This window comes from Eubalaena glacialis, chromosome 6 (assembly GCF_028564815.1).
Source record: "Eubalaena glacialis isolate mEubGla1 chromosome 6, mEubGla1.1.hap2.+ XY, whole genome shotgun sequence".
In the NCBI taxonomy this organism is placed as follows: Eukaryota; Metazoa; Chordata; class Mammalia; order Artiodactyla; family Balaenidae; genus Eubalaena; species Eubalaena glacialis.
In genome coordinates, this window is record NC_083721.1 from 36,989,411 (window position 1) to 36,996,378 (window position 6,968).

The following is a 6,968-nucleotide window of genomic DNA, read 5'->3' on the forward strand; positions in this document are numbered from 1 at the left end:
TGAGATGCCCCCAATCTCTCCAACAAAAAGATAAGCTTAAAAAAGTATAAATATAATGAGCTTCAGGTATCCAGCAACTTGAAATTCTAAGAAATTTTGAACATTTTTTTTGCAATGTGTCTAATTGGTGTGCTGTCAAAATAATCTGCTAAATAATCATGTGAGATGAAAATAGATATGTTTCAGATATGGAATGTTTCAAAGGTATAATCAGATGATCAGTCAGACGTGAAAAAAATAAGTTTGGAACATTTTGTTCCCTTCATTTTTTTCCTGGCAATACGTGGGTTATTTTTAAATTTTAGGTATGATTTTTATACTGTTCTGAAAGTATGTGTGTATATTTAAGCTTTAAGTCCTAGCTTTGGCTTTAAAAGGACAATGATAGACTTCAAACTGGGTAAATAGAATGATTTTTGGTTACACAGAAAAATTGAATTTTAAAAGGCCTAAGTAAGTTATGTTGGTTGGTCTTTTCTTCTAGAGATGTATTAGTCTTCTGTCACTTCCTGCAACTGAGTTGATTAATTTGCCCTAGGGGCAGGACAGGAATAAAGACGCAGATGTAGAGAATGGACTTGAGGACATGGGGAGGGGAAAGGGTAAGCTGGGACGACGAAGTGAGAGAGTGGCATGGACATATCTATACTACCAAATGTAAAATAGATAACTAGTGGGAAGCAGCCGCATAGCACAGGGAGATCAGCTCAGTGCTTTGTGACCACCTAGAAGGGTGGTATAGGGAAGATGGGAGGAAGACGCAAGAGGGAAGGGATATGCAGATATATGTATACGTATAACTGATTCACTTTGTTATACAGCAGAAACTAACACAACGTTGTAAAGCAATTATACTCCAATAAAGATGTTAAAAGTAAAAGAAAAGACTGCAAACCAAAACACCTTCCAGCCCTAGTAAGGTCAGTGGTTCTCAAAGTTGAGTCTCCGGGTGAGTTGACTCAGTATCACCTGAGAACTTTTTAGAACAGTAACTTGTCTGACTGCCTTATCCCAACAAATGCCCTCTTCCTTCCCCATCCTCATCTATTTAATGATAAAGTGTGGGTGTGGGACACAACAGTCTGTGGTTTAATAAGAAGTTCCAATGCTACTGATGCATGATCAAGACTGCAAACCACTGAGTTAAGGAAACTGGAAAACTCACATAATTAATATGGTTTGGTGAAGACTAAAGACTACAGCAAATTATTAGAGAATGTGTATCCTGTTTTAAACCTGTTGTTTTCAATTTAACACTATGCTAGTTCAAAAAATCAAAAACAACTTTCTGTAGGATAAATTCTGCCTATTCTACCTACATGCTGCCAGTTTTTAAGGCTTTTAAACATATGCTGTTCTTCTTTAACTCACAGACTCATTTTACACTAATAATTACGTCACTTTTCCTACTTTCTCGGTTTTAATTTTATGTATCATCTGAACCATGTGGTTCAGGTCCTAACTTCATGAATTAGTTATTTTTAGAAAGTGTTATGTAATGTGATCTAAAATATTTATTCAAGGATTAAAAAGTCACTTTTTATACCTGTAAATACTCCTATGTTATAGTCATCAAATAACATGATAAAATACTTTAAAAATCAATTGAATTAGAAAAACACCAACATTCAGTGGTTAATGAGTTATTTTGACCCTCAGCAAAGGAATGGAAAAAGTCAACTGCAACTCTGGTATTTAAAAATAGCTAATCTTCTAACAGTTCTGATTTTTTAAAATTTTATTTCAATTGTTCTTCTGGTTAGTGGTGCTAAAATTTTTATATTGAATTTTAGCATGATTTTAATTTCTATACTTAAAGAAGTATTTTCACTCCATAGAAAATAGGAACTAGAGGTTTCTTGCAAGTCTTTGCAGGTATTCTGGTATTTTTTAATGGCATTTTCTTAACTCGGTGATTAGAACAATGGCACATGTTGGTAATGAATTACTCATAGGGTGATTTGGCCAAGATCACCAGAGCAAAATTTTATAAATCTAAACCTTGTTTTTTCCCAGAATGCAATAAAATCTAGTTTATAAAAAATGAAATATGTGAACTCAACCTCAGGGATATAAAAAATCAACTGAAAGCCCTGGTTTATGAGGTAAGTTTCCTGCATGTGAAATGTCAGGGATGAGTTTTAGACTTATACTCAGTTATATTGCTTCATAAATTAATTTATTTAAATATTTCCTTTAACGCCAACATTTTTGGATGATAAAAATAATTAAAGGATGAGACTGCTATTATTCACTTGACACTGTAAAAAATTTAAATACCCAGAAAGTACAGACATACCAGGATTTGAACTTCTAACCTTTCACAATATTATCTAAACATCTTGTTTTCTAAGCTGTGCAGGGATTTTTTTTTTTTTTTTTTTTCTTAATAAGAACGTGGGGTTTTTTGTGTGTGTATGTGCTGAGAACACTTAAGGATCTAGTCTCTTAGCAAATTTCAGGTATACAATATTGTTAGCTATGATCACCATGCTGTACATTAGATCCTTAGAACATACTCAATTTCTAAATGAAAGGTTGTACCTTTTCTCTCTCCATTTCTCCCACATCCCAAGTCCTGGCAACCACCATTATATTCTCTGGTTCTGAGTTCAAATTTTTTAAATTATCAGATTAATATTAGTTTTTAGATTATTATTTAAATTTTAGATCTCACACCTAAGTGATATATATAAATTGGAAAAAGGATCTTGACTCAAAATTAAATTTCTAAAAATCAGTTTTCAAAAAAATAAAATAAAATAAAAAATCATTTTTCCTAGCAAAAGCTTACTTTAATTATTAATTTTAAAGTGCTTAAACCAAAGACATACAAGTCTTTTCATTTTAAAATGTTATGCTTCTGACAGTTTTGAGTTTATATTTTCGTGTTTTAAACTTTGGATAAGAAAATTAGCCAAATCGGTAAATAGGTGTGTGTGTGGGGTGTGTGTGTGTGTGTGTGTGTGTGTGTGTGTGTGTGTGTGACCCAGGCAAATCATTTGACTATTTTTATATGAGGGTTTTGCTTTTTTACTTACTGAATCATGTATTCTTTATATATTCTGAAATAATTCCTTTCTCATAAATGTCTTCTTTCAAACCCCTGATTTGTTTTGAGAAGCTAAAGATTTTGCTTTTAATGAAGTTTATTGTGTCAATCATTTTCTTTTTGATTAGTGCTTTTCTTCTCTTCTGAAGAAATCATTTTCTACCTCAAGTCATATAGATAATCTATCTCCTCTTTTTTTTCTTTTAACCTTTCAAATTTAGCTATATGATGTTCCTGGGCTTGATTTTGATGTATGCTATGAGGTAGGAGTTTAAGTATACTTTTATATTACTTTTCAAGTAATTAAGCATCTTTGTAAAAAAATCCTTCATTTCTTCAGGGCACTGCAGTGGCATGCATATAACAACACAGATGCAGGTAAATTTTTAAACTTCCTATTCAGTTTTGATGGTCAATTTATACAAATACCAGACTAGTGTCTTCTTTATATTTTACAGTGTTAAGACCTCATCTTCTTCAAGATGTCCTTGACTCTTCTTGTACTTCTGCATTTCTATATATATATACTTATATATATATATATATACTAGTATATATATATATATAAGTATATATATATATATATATATATATATATATTAGTATATGCTTGACAACTTTTGCTAGAAAAAAAAATACCTGGAAATTTTATTAGTATTGTTTCCAATCTATATCAATTTGGGGAGAATTACCATCTTTGCAATAATGAGTCTTATATACATAGTATATTCCTCCAATTACATGTCAACATTTTTTCAGTAATATTTTGTATGTTTTCTTGCCAGGAGTAAATATAGAGGTAAATATTTCATTGGGATTATTCCTAGTAATATATTATGTAATGCTAATGTAAATGAAGTCTTTTTGAAATGTCATTTTCTAATTTCTTGTTGCCAGATATTGAAATAATTGTTTTTCTATATTGACCTTGTATACTACAACATTGTTAAATTTAATTCTTAGTTACATATTTATCTATAAATTTCTTTTACATTTTGTTTTATAATTGTGTCACCTGCAAATAGTTCTTCCTTTCTAGTTTTTATATATTTTATTGCTTTTTACTTCCTCATAATATTACATAAATCCTCTACTACATAGTTGAATATGAGCAAGTAGAGCATACATTCTTATTTCATTCCTAATCTTAAGGAAAAAGTTTTCAATATCTCCTCTTTACAAATGATTTTAAGGTAGTTATTCTTTATCAGATTAAGGAAGTTTCTTAACATTTGTAGGTGGTTAAATTTTTTATCATATCTAATTTTATCAAAAGCTTTTTTTGCATACTTTGAGATTATCATATTATTTTTTTCCTTTTTATTTTGTTACTGTGGCAATTACAGAGATCCACAGGAAGTTATATTATAACCAAGTTCTCAAAACCAAGGACAGAGAGACTCTTGAAAACAGCAACAAAGAAGCAATCATCATATACATGGATTCCTCAATTAGATTAACAGCTGATTCTCATCGAAACCATAGAGGCCAGAAGGCACTGGAGTGACATATTTGATGGGTTGAAAGAAAAATAAAAACTGTCAAACAACAATTCCATATCCAGCAAATTTATATTTCTAAAAATGAAGGCGAGGGCGGAGGGGCAAGATGGCGGAAGAGTAAGACGCGGAGATCACCTTCCTCCCCACAGATACATGAGAAATACATCTACACGTGGAACTGCTCCTACAGAACACCCACTGAACGCTGGCAGAAGACGTCAGACCTCCCAAAAGGCAAGAAACTCCCCACGTACTGGGGTAGGGCAAAAGAAAAAAGAAATAACAGAGACAAAAGAATAGGGACGGGACCTGCACCAGTGGGAGGGAGCTGTGAAGGAGGAAAGGTTTCCACACACTAGGAAGCCCCTTCGTGGGCAGAGACTGCGGGTAGCAGAGGGGGGAAGCTTCAGAGCCACGGAGGAGAGCGCAGCCACAGTGGTGCGGAGGGCAAAGCGGAGATTCCCGCACAGAGGAGCGGTGCCGACCAGCACTCACCAGCCCGAGAGGCTTGTCTGCTCAGCCGCCGGGGCGGGCGGGGCCTGGGAGCTGGGGCTCGGGCTTCGGTGCTAGCCGGGAGGGAGTCCGGGAAAAAGACTGCAGCTGCCAAAGAGGCAAGAGAATTTTTCTTGCCTCTTTGTTTCGCGGCGCGCAAGGAGAGGGGATTCAGAGCGCCGCCTAAACGAGCTCCAGAGACGGGCGCGAGCCGCGGCTATCAGCGCGGATCCCACAGCAACAGGGACGCAGAGGGAAAAACGGAGAGATTCCCGCACAGAGGCTCGGCGCCGAGCAGCACTCACCAGCCCGAGAGGCTTGTCTGCTCACCCGCCGGGGCGGGCGGGGGCTGGGAGCTGAGGCGCGGGCTTCGGTCGGATCCCAGGGAGAGGACTGGGGTTGGCTGCGTGAACACAGCCTGAAGGGTCTAGCGCACCACAACTAGCCGGGAGGGTGCACGAGAAAAGGTCTGCAGCTGCCGAAGAGGCAGGAGACTTTTTCTTGCCTCTTTGTTTCGCGGCGTGCAAGGAGAGGGGATTCAGAGCGCCACTTAAACGAACTCCAGAGACGGGCGCGAGCCGCGGCTATCAGCGCGGACCCCAGAGACGGGCATGAGACGCTAAGGCTGCTGCTGCCGCCACCAAACAGCCTGTGGGCGAGCACAGGTCATTCTCCACACCGCCCCTCCCGGGAGCCTGTGCAGCCCGCCACGGCCAGGCTCCCGTAATCCGGGGACAACTTCCCCGGGAGAGCGCACGGCGCGCCTCAGGCTGCTGCAACGTCACGCCGGCCTCTGCCGCCGCAGGCTCGCCCCGCCTCCTCCGTACCGCTCCCTCCCCCCGGCCTGACTGAGCCAGAGCCCCCGAATCAGCTGCTCCTTTAACCCCGTTCTGTCTGGGCGGGGAACAGACGCCCTCAGGGGACCTACATGCAGAGGCGGGTCCAAATCCAAAGCTGAACCCCGGGAGCTGTACGAACAAAGAAGAGAAAGGGAAATCTCTCCCAGCAGCCTCAGAAGCAGCGGATTAAAGCTCCACAAACAACTTGATGTGCCTGCATCTGTTGAATACCTGAATAGACAACGAATCATCCCAAATTTAGGAGATGGACTTTGGGAGCAGGATATATTAACTTTTCCCCTTTTCCTTTTTTTTGTGAGTGTAGATGTGTATGCTTCTGGGTGAGATTTTGTCTGTATAGCTTTGCTCTCACCGTTAGTCCTAGGGTTAGGTCCGTCCGTTTTTTTTTTTTTTTTTTTTTTTTGGCTTAAAAAATTTTTTTTCCCTAATAAATATTTTCTTAATAATTTTTTCCTTATTTTCTATTTTTAAAAAAATTTTTAATAAGTTTTTTCATATTTTTTATTTTAAAAAATTAAAAAATTTTTTTTTCTTAATAAATTTTTTCTAAATAATTTTTTTCTTATTTTTAGTATAAAAAATTAATAAATCTATTTTTAAAAATTAAAAAAAATTTTTTTTTCTTAATAAATTTACTCTTAATAATTTTTTTTCTTATTTTTTATTATAATTGCTTTATTTTATTTTATTTTATCCTCTTTTTTCTTTCTTTCCATTTTTTCTCCCTTTTATTCTGAGCCGTGTGGATGAAAGGCTCTTGGTGCTCCAGCCAGGCATCAGGGCTGTGCCTCTGAGGTGGGAGAGCCAACTTCAGGACACTGGTCCACAAGAGACCTCCCAGCTCCACGTAATACCAAACGGCGAAAATCTCTCACAGATCTCCATCTCAACATCAAGACCCAGCTTCACTCAACGACCAGCAAGCTACAGTGCTGGACACCCTATGCCAAACAACTAGCAAGAGAGGAACACAGCCCCATCCATTAGCAGAGAGGCTGCCTAAAATCATAATAAGGCCACAGACACCCCAAAACACACCACCAGACGTGGACGAACCCACCA